The sequence below is a fragment of the Dreissena polymorpha genome, chromosome 7 (assembly GCF_020536995.1).
Source record: "Dreissena polymorpha isolate Duluth1 chromosome 7, UMN_Dpol_1.0, whole genome shotgun sequence".
In the NCBI taxonomy this organism is placed as follows: Eukaryota; Metazoa; Mollusca; class Bivalvia; order Myida; family Dreissenidae; genus Dreissena; species Dreissena polymorpha.
The window spans coordinates 19918803-19929850 of NC_068361.1; the positions used below are offsets into that span (position 1 = coordinate 19918803).

An 11048-nucleotide genomic window follows, 5' to 3' on the forward strand; every position below is an offset into this window, starting at 1 on the left:
GACCTCAAAATCAATAGGGGTTATCTGCGAGTCATGATCAATGTACCTATGAAATTTCATGATCCTAGGCCCAAGCGTTCTTGAGTTATCGTCTGACAACCACCTGGTGGACGGACTGACAGACAGACCGACCGACAGACCGACATGAAGGGGGGCATAAAAACAGCGTCGCACTGTACACTTGGATGTTACAATCATTGTGGACATCGGAACGTACCGAGCGAGGATCGGGTGTTTTACAGCCAGGTCTGGGTCTATTTTGGACCTAAACATACTTCGGGTGGTTGGCGTTTTCGCCTTTATTGGAATTCTCCTCTTTATGGCCGGCGTCGAGTTTAATCTGGGACCGTTTCAAATGGTAAGAATCTTTGTTCACATTAGAATTTTCAAATAATGATATCCCGCGTATTAAACTTTTTTGATATAAAGAAGTTCAAGTCTTTTCTTTTTAATAGTCAATGAAGTTAATGATAGAACGTTGATGATAGAACTGTCAACTGACAGAAAATGAAGACGCAGTGCTAAAACAAAATGTTACACAAGAAAATAGAAAAAATGGCCAAAAACTTTACTGATTTAAGTTAAATATTTGTACTCCTCATGATAAGCAATATGCCCCTGTGATGCAATTGGTAAGGCGTCAGACTCTGGATCCATTGCTCACTATTATATTGTCACTGCGTTGGTTCGAATCCCAGTAGGTCCGTGTTTAAGTAAATTCCATCAATAATCCTTTTTATATGTGTTAATGATTGGAAACGCTTTTGATTTAATGCATTTAAATATTTCTTTAAAGAGCCCTATTGTCTTTCAAGCTCTAAATGGAAAAACAAATCATCCACTAATTTTTTCACCGTGAACTTGTCTGAACTACAACAGCAAGTTTGCGGAAGCTGATTTGATGTTAACTTAAGAAATAATATTTTGTATTGGTTCTTGTACATGTGAGCCGAGTTTTAGCGCATTTCGAAGGCTTAAAACATGGACACGTTCTACTATGAAAGAGGAACGGCTTAATGGCATCGCTTTAATGTTTGTGCATGAACACATTCCAGTTGATCGAAAACAAATTCTTCAAATGTGGGATTCGAATGGAGACAGGAGAGTTAAATTAGCGTTCAATAAGATTGATATTTAAAAGTTGAAGAATTATAAAACATGTTCATAAAACATTAATCGCTAAAATGTTTGATAGATCTGTTTCTTCATATTATAAGGTAGATCTATTTTATTTTAGTATTTCAATAATAAATATATAAAGCACATTATATTATCCATATACATACTATGGCTTGTATGAGAGAGCTGTGTCTCAATTATTTCTTTTTTTCTATCTGACTTCAAATGAAGTATATAACTATTTTTCTGTAGTTAAGTTTGTTACATCATTGTCACTTCAAACACCGTTTATGGTACCAGAATAAAAAATTTACAATGAACTTGTAGCAGACTTTTTTTGTTAACTTCATTGATACCAAACGGTTATATGTAGCATCCACGATTCCGATAATTTAGGTAAAAAATGTAGTTTAAATGGCCTTTAAAACGCACCAGAGACGTTCTAAAAATACACGGTTAAACTTACAAAAGAGTATTCAAACATTTAAATGTAAATACAATATAGCTACAGAATCATGAAAGTATTATATTTTTTAATTATGCTATTGTTCTGCTGTTTTTTTAACTGTTGTTGTTTTATCTAACAGTTATAAGTGTTCATACCAAATCAACTCTTACCAGACACTGACCTTTAGAAAGCTTTAGTATGCATGAATAAATGGAAGTACTCTTATAGTGAATACATTACTTTCTGTACTGGAACTGGATTAAATAGATCAAAGAAATCCAAATGACTTACTGTTATGCTGTAATTTGTCTTGCGACACTCAGGTACATAAAAACAAAACAGAATATGACCATAGGACACATTTCAATATCATATTAATCTAATGGAGCTCATAAGCATTATGGTAGACATTTGCCAACTTAACTTTGCCAAGATTTTTTCCAAGTGTCAATGAATCCAAAAATTGTTGTCCCTGATTAACCTGTGCGTACTGCGCAGGCTAATCTGGGAAAGACACTTAATGAACATGCGTTAAGCTCGTTCTTTCCAGAGCTTGGCTCCATTAATAATGACAACCAGATAGCTGCCCCTAGCACCTCTACCCTATCCCTACCTCCTGATGGTAGATGATTGCCTGACTGAAGTTTCCCAGGAGATAGTGTGTGTTGCCAAGGTTACCACAGGCGCGACCTTGAGCCGCCCTGTCACCCAGCTCCTGGACTATCGCTAGATTGGCCCTGCAAAACAAGACAACAAGTTTGACTTGTAGTCATATTTCATTCAGTGAACAACTGTAAGCTAGCTTGCCTGCCAACAATCCACATCCAAAATGTGTCTTCGTAATACGTCCCATTTACAAATACAGTTTCATTTCACGGATTTTATTTTTGACATTTCTTACGCTGGTCTTCTCCATAGAAATCTATACCATAATTATTACTCAACAAGAGCTGTGTTTGTGAAACACAATGCCCCCTACTGCACTTTGAAGCCGCACGGCAGCTATTTTAGAAACTAGAGAGTGGACACCATGCTTAATCCTTGAAAAAAACTAAGTGACCTAGTTACCTTGTTTTTGACCCGGCATGACCCATATTCGAACTTGACCTAGATATTGTCTCGATACAACTTTTGACCAAGTTTGGTAAAGATCAGATGAAAACTACTTCAATTAGAGAGCGGACACCATGATTAATCCTTGAAATGCACTAAGTGACCCCGTGACCTAGTTTTCGACCCGGCATGACCCATATTCGAACTTGACCTAGATATTGTCAAGATACAACTTCTGACCAAGTTTGGTAAAGTTCGGATGAAAACTATTTGAATTAGAGAGCAGACACAATCATGTGACAGACAGACAGACTGACGGACAGTGCGAAAACTATATACCCCCTTTTGTTCGAAAGGGGGCATAAAAAGATAAACGTAAAAAACACACACAAAATCAGCAACCATAACAAATTCACGCACACATTTTGTTTTGATAAGACTATAGAAATTCCAGTTTTACAATACAATTTCTTTTCAACAGAAATATTTTGTCAAACTGTGAGCCTGTCCCTTTAACCCTTTATCAGTCATATTGACCCTGTGTAGTCCTCTAGAAAATCAAATTTAATAACAGAACCATCTTAATAGATTCTAGTTTTAAAGGCTTCATTTCCAAACGCAAGATACTGATGAGTAACAAACAGCATAAAACCTGAACAGCCTACAAGTTGCTCACAGGCTGTTCTGGTTTTATGCTGGTTGCATATAGCCATTTTTATTGTGCTTCTGTGCGGTTTAACTAGCCATATTCACCAGCAGCCAACTCACTCATAGTATTCAGCAGCTTTGACCAGACACTCCTTGACCTCTGCAGGGAATTCCCCGGGGTCCTGGTTCCCTGATCACCTGGTGTGCTTCCCCTTTGCATGATACACGTTGCCAAGGTTGTAAAGGGCCCGTGCCTCACCGATCTGTGTATGTAAACAAATAAGTACATATTGCTTAGGTTATTCGAGGCCCTGTCATTGCCAATCTGTGGATGAAAATGGATAAGTACACATGGCCAAGGTTGTCTCACTGATCTGTGGATGCAAACAAACTGTTGTTGACTTGCTGACTTTGTAAGCAGCACAGATGACGATATTTAATATATAAAGCTCAAACCTCTTTTATCTGCGCAAAGAACAAATATTTTTGAATCAGCTTTACTTAAATTCCTAGCCAATCATGCGAGTTCCATTTGGAATTGTAAATAATGCCGAGGTTATGTGAGACAACTGGGCTTAATGCATGTTCGTTAAGTGCTATCCCAGATTAGCATGTGAAGACATGCCTTATCTAGGACAACACTTTCCACCAATAATGTTTTTTGTTTAGAAGAGATTTCCTTCTAACAAAATATTGCTTCAACTCAGAAAATGATTCCCTGATTTATTCTATGCACACTGCACAAGCTAATCTGGGAAGCACTTTGCCCGCATGCATTAAGCCCTGTTTTCCCAGAATTTATGTTATATAATGCTGGGCCTTATCAATCTCTACCAAAGTTTAAAATTGACAAAAATGTCAATCTTTCATTGAGGTAGATACCAAATTTTGTGTTACATTTCCATCTAATAAAATTGCAAATCATAGATACTTCTGCAATGGAAATGTGTATTTGCTCTGAAACAGTTTTTTAATATTAAAAAGTGTTGCATTGTTGTATAATTGTTAGACTTTGCACAACAAAATATTCAAAACAACCATCATTGTCCCACCAGGTATAACTACAAGATTAGTACCGGTATATGATACTAGGCACAACAAAACACTCAAAACTTTTTTAGAGTAATAATGATTAGAATTATATAAGTAAAACAAAACCCTAAAAACACCCAGAATTGACCAGCCCGGTATATGATACTAGGCCCAACAAGAGATTGCCAAGCAATATGGTCCCCTACCGGTGAAACTCCACCATTGTCAGTAAAAAAATAATCTTTGTTGCAAAGAAAAAGCCCTTGTTGGGGGGGGGGAGGGGGGGGAATTGCCCGAAGCTAAAAAAATGTAGCCAATTGGTAACAATTTTAAGTAAAAAGTAAAAGTACTTCTCTCATCATCAAAAGACAATCTTCTTATTTTCTTCATTTATATCTTTATAAGAATGTATTGAAATAAAAAAGTAATGGCATTAAAACCAATAAAGAACAGGTAATTATGGACCTAATCGGCAGAGTTGCATCCACATAGATGTCATAAGGTTTTATGCGAATTAACTGTCTTGAATAAATTCCGCATTGGTGTGAATATTTTGGAATACATATTCACTTGAGGAAATCAATAGTTATCTTTTTTATTAATTGTTATATTATTATTTTTTATTCTTATATGTTTTATCGCTTACTTTACGCCAACAGTTAGTGTGTGTAATATAAGACGATCTACGGTATTAATCATTTTACTGAAAAATTATACAAAAAAACTGCTGACAAACTGCGTATTAGTTCGGAGACATGAAATTATTTCGAAAGAAAGCAATTAGAGGTTCAATTCTATATGAGCAAGTCTCGCTGCGCACGATTACTCTCTTACGACACATATGTTTTTGACTCTTAACGGCCACCGGAAAAACTTTGCGAAACCGAAATTTCGCAAACTTAAGTACCCTTTTTCTTGAAGGTTTGCTTATTTGTGATAAAGTATAAGATAAAAGTCTAACTTGTGATTAATAATTGGTTATTTTTGTTTGTTAAATGCGTTTTCTTCACTATGAACTTTATTTGCAAAGTTGGGGTTCCCATGGGATTTTTGTAATATCCCATGGGATTTTTCATTATCCCATGGGAATTTTGGTTTCTCCCATGGGATTTTTCTCCAGCTTTTTTTATGGGAGAAAAAATCCCATGGGATTTTCAAAAACATAAAACACGTTCGTTTGTGCTTAGTTATCGATTTTAAGCATTGTTAAAGCATTTGTGCTTATTTTCGTTCAATTTACTTTGATAGAAAAAAAATCCCATTTTTTTATGGGAAAAAAAAATCCCATGGGATTTTTTTCTGATTTTTAGAGATTTATTCATGTAACCTTCAGAAACACTACCTTTTAACAAATGATGAGCATTTCTCGCGATTTCAACGCGTTATATCGTGTTTTAAAATAATAAAAAAATCCCATGGGATTTTATTGTCCCATGGGATTTTTTTGTCCCATGGGATTTTTTTTCCCATGGGATTTTTTTTCCAATGGGATTTTTTTTAAGGTATAAGTTTCTAAAAGCTATATAATAATAATAATAATAATAATAATAATAATAATAATAATAATAATAATAATAATAATAATAATAATATTAATAATAATAATAATAATAATAATCGTGCTCAATATGATGAATTTGTACTTTTAAGCGACTAATATTTTTATTCGAGCCGATCGTCGAGTCCGAATGGTGAGTATAAGAGCAATTTACCAGTACAAATAAATCTCACTTGTGAAGAGAACGCTACCGTATTATAAAATAATCTTGATAATAAGTCATATCATTTCTCGACAGAAAATGAAAACAGTATCCATATTGATGTCAGCAATGTCCCCTGCTATGATAAATATTGACAAAATGAAAAACCTTGACAATAATTCCGTGTCGAATACGCATTAGATTATAGCAATCAAATTCATATAAGCATTGATAAGATAATTTGCGAAAATGGGTCTTATGTCAAATACGGCAAGCGTAGCTCCATTCCATAATGTCCGGTATTAAGTCACGTCAATTTTCGTGGTCGAATTATAGCATAATAATCATTTTCACATTACGCGAATCATATGAGTTTCCCTACATATATTGTGTTAAAATTTATGTTACACTAATGTGCGATGATGAAAAGGGGATTTCGGTAATTCTACATTCGCCCGCCTAGTACCGAAATCCCCATATTTACGCCTTAAAGGGTCAATAGGTCATCGGTATGAATGGTTTTTGACTTCACATGAATGTTAAGGTGCAAAAAAATGATATTAATTTTAATTATTAAGCACTCTTGACAGCATTAAGTTGCCTCTCAGTGGGGATTTCGGTTATTCTACACTAGAACTTAAACGCGCGCCGGTACCGAAATCCTGCTGTACAAACCTTCAAGTGTCAACAAAATTTTTATAGTGTTTTTTTTTCATTAGCAACCAGTGACATGTATTATCTCCCATTCGGTTACTTCTTTTGGAAAATAATTAGCGGGGATTTCGGTACTGCTACATTCGTACGCCCAGAGCCGAAATCACCCATGTTTACGCCAATCCCCCATATTACGCCTTAAAGGGTCTATATGTCATTATGTTTGGGTTTTGGCTTTGCATTAATGTTGATTTGTACACAATCATATTAGTGTTAATCATTTAAACACTCTTATCAGAATATTGTTTCCATTATTAAATAGTTTATTAATGTGAAAAATGTGTAAACGAATGTAAAAAAGGTAAAATGTACATTTAAAACATTGGTTACACAAAAGTATATGTAAATATAACATGACATAGTAATAATAAGTCTTCAGAAAGTATTTTCCAAACAAATCTGATGAAACAAATGATATCGTACTACCTTATTTACAATATGCTATACACTTTTGCAATTTAGTTATCAATGTTTAATCAAAGCATAAATCAGGATAATATGTTGCCTCTTAGCGGGGATTTCGGTAATTCTTAACAAGCACATAAACCCGCGCCGGTACCGAAATCCCCGCTGTACAAACCTTCAAGTGTAAAAAAATACTGATTTAGGTTTAAATAAAGGGAACAATAGTATTTTTGGCCACCAAAAAGCACTTCCGCGTCAACAAAACGATTGAAATTATGTCAGAAACCCAGCTTTTCATTGTATATATTGCAATACACCATCGGCCGCCGAGAGCGGAATACTGCGCTTGGCCGCTAAACAATGTGGATTGCATCAAATTAAATGTCAATTTTTGATTTTATTACAAAAATAAACACTGCCTTTTTATAAATATGTCAAGCACGTACACTTAACAAAAAAATCGATATATCTTTATGTAATGTAGAAAAGTAAAGCGCTTTATATATAACAATGTTTTATAATGTCTCTCTGGTTGAGAAAAAAAACTAAACAAAACCATGTAGAACATATATGTTTTCATAAAAAAATAAAATATTTAATGATGCACGTGATGTTTTATTATTGATATAAGTTCACGTGTCATTGAACGAGTTAAGAGAGAGATGCGAATTAAATTACACATAATTAAAAAATGATACTATACTGTCAGCTTGATTTATAAATTGTGTTCCATCGCGCCAATATATTCATTGTTCCATGAAATTGTGCATAACAGCAAAACGATTGAAATTATGTCAGAAATCCTGCTTTTCACATGAAATGATCTTTAACACTTTATTTATTCCAATCAGGTAATTAATAATAATAGGGGAAGTCTATACTGTGTATTAGAAACTTGTTGTGGTGATCCCTATCTTATCCGCTCAATACACATCCACCTGGCTACTGTACAGAAAAAAATTAGATTTACTTCCAAAATAACTGATTTCATTAATTGCTAACTTGTTGTCTACATTTTAAATTAACAACGATAATGGATCAACATCACCGTTGCACAATTATTAAGTTCACAGTAATCTGTACTTTAAATAGATAGCCTAATTAAAGACGGTGCTAATAAAGAACAAAGCGTGAATGTGGATATTAAGAAATTAGATCCTTTTTTGCATGACACTGGCAGTATATCATTTTATCTTATATAAATAAGCCACATTTAAGACATGGATAAAATTAAAATAAGACACATTTGCATCTTTCATTTCTTGAAAAAAAAAATAAGCACGCAGTCACATATAAATAAGATACATTGAAGACACAGAAAAAAATAAATAAGACACATTTGCATCTTTCACTAAATTTTCTTAAAAAAACATGTGAAACTGAAGAAAAACATTTATTACTGACACATTATTCTAAAAGTCGACAGGCAACATAAATTCAAAGAGGGAACCACAATTAAATAAGATCAATTTTCGCATGATACTGGTTGTATAGCAAGTAGTCACATATTAATTACAGCTTGCATTAGTTGCAATAATTTTGTTAAGTGCGCGTGCTTCTGAACGTTGCGTTAAGCGAGAGTGTTGTCATTTTGTTAGTTTTATATTTTGGTATTATGTATGATTATTGCTTGTTTTGAATTTGAAATAAACGCTTTCTGGCAAATAAGCATCGTCTTAATTTTAATACAAATAATGAACATTTGACATACAAAATGTCCAATAACATACCGGCAATAACATTATATATATGTTAATTTCTGTGCATGTTTATACCGAAATTATAGCCGACATCGGCAGTTAGGGAAATTGAGTGACACACTTTAACACATCAAACATGCATGATAGTTCTTTTTTCATATGATATTCCCCTGGTTGCTTACCGGTGTATTGGTGCAGTTGATAACCCCGCCGGGACTACAGTAGGGTGCTAATACACACGTGTATCGTGTTCAATACAATCGTCTTAATTTTAATACAAATAATGAACATTTGACATACAAAATGTCCAATTACATATCGGCATTAACATTATATATATATGTTAATTTCTTTGCATGTTTATACCGAAATTATAGCCGACATCGGCAGTTAGGGAAATTTTGTGACACACTTTAACAAATCAAACATGCATGATAGTTCTTTTTTTTATATGATATTCCCCTGGTTGCTTACCGGTGTATTGGTGCAGTTGATAACCCCGCCGGGACTACAGTAGGGTGCTAATACACACGTGTATCGTGTTCAATACCCGATCCATGCTACAACGTGTAAGAACGGGAATTTCGGTAATTCTACCTTTTTAAGCTTGCGCACCTCTAATGGGCACATATCCAAATATAATTTAATTAATTATTTTCCTAATCAGCATCATTTCACTAAACTACATGCAAATTTGTAGGTAGCTTTCCATGCTTAAAAAAAAATAAACCGATTTTTTCAAAACCACCCTCACGCTCGGCTTTTGTACAGTTTATTTTCACCTCTGGGGTATATAAAAGTTCCATAATTCATTCAAATTTCCAAATATGGGCATGCAGTTGGTGTGTACAGATGCAGTAAAGGTGTTTAAAGTTTAAACAAGATGAAATAAGTATTCTCTTACAGACATTTATTTTTTACAAATTTTAATCTATGGAATAGCGCCATGAAATGTAAGTGATTTCAGCCAAGTAAAAATTGGGTCGGTTAAAAACAAAGTGTCATAAAATTCAAAATAGTATCATTTAAGTTATATTTTAAATTAAGTTTTTATAGAAACACTATATACAGCAAAAATACCAAAAAATAGACAGATTTGCCATTTACTTTTTGAAATAAAAATAAAAATGCAACATGCATCATTCGTATTTTCAGCAGTAAATTAATCAATTTAGCCATAACGTTGTTTTAATTTTAAAATTGAAGGATGTGCATACAATTTTCAACATATTTAACAATAAACATAGCTTATGTGCTATATTAAATCAAATTACGTTAGAAAAGAAATAAAACGCGTCGCAAAAAGTATGCGATGTCGGCAGGAATCGAACCTGCGCGGGAAAATCCCAAAAGATTTCAATTTCATCGCCTTACCCACTCGGCCACGACAACTTTACATCTGTGTAACCTTAAATTAGATATATATAAGTAAACAGGTAAAAAGGCTCGCTCGATCTTTGAAGAAATCGCGAAATCGTATTTTTCAGATGATAATTGGATCAAAGTCAATATTTATAGTGAAAATAATGTAATCTAAATGAATAAGTTAAACATATATCAAAATTCGAAGTTTGAAAAAAATAAAATGCATCTCTCGAAAATAAGCGGTCATTGAAGATCGGCAATGGCTTATGTATGAAGTGAAAGGACAGTTGAAAGTTTCCATTTTGCCCGTTAATGATTCTGATAATATGGTGACAAAGGCAGCAGTCCTATGCAGTATTGTGTTTGACCGGAGAGTAGCGTGATCTGTGTCGGTGTTGGGCGCTCTGAGGGCGCAATCCGGCTACATAGGTACATAGAAACCTCTTGTGGCTATAGTCCATGGATCGGGTTCGGCAGACAGGGAACATGTAAATTTTTATATGTATGTTTTATATCTTAATTACCTAAACGTATATTTATCCTGGTTACTTATTTACTGAGGTATGAGTTAGTCGCAATGATTGTAGATACGTTGTACTATATTTAGTAAGTATTTGGAGGACGAGTGGCACGGGCACGCGCTTTATTATCACTTATGCAAGGAACGCGTTTTGTTTATTTACGTATTTTTGATATTCCGATAGGCTTAAGGGAGGTAACTTATTCAAGTAAAACGCGATATTTTTTGCAATGCCTTTTTATAACTCTTGTTTAATTAATTACATACGAATATACAGCTAAATTTAAGATGATTTTTACCAGAAAAAAATTTCGGAGAAAGATATATTGAGATTTTGATATTCC

At 34.0% G+C, this 11048-nt stretch overlaps 1 protein-coding gene across 3 annotated transcripts in view; it reads right to left on the minus strand.

Annotated features, from left to right (window-relative positions):
• The window catches only part of LOC127837800 (G-protein-signaling modulator 2-like), a 53165-nt gene that overhangs the window by 22257 nt on the left and 19860 nt on the right, over window positions 1-11048 (minus strand). For all 3 annotated transcript variants that reach the window (XR_008029469.1, XM_052365193.1, XM_052365192.1), the window contains exons 2-3: window positions 3389-3531; window positions 2181-2304 (exon numbers count right to left, since the gene is read on the minus strand). The gene's annotated coding sequence lies outside the window, so the exon portion shown is untranslated. The remainder of the gene's footprint in view (window positions 1-2180; window positions 2305-3388; window positions 3532-11048) is intronic.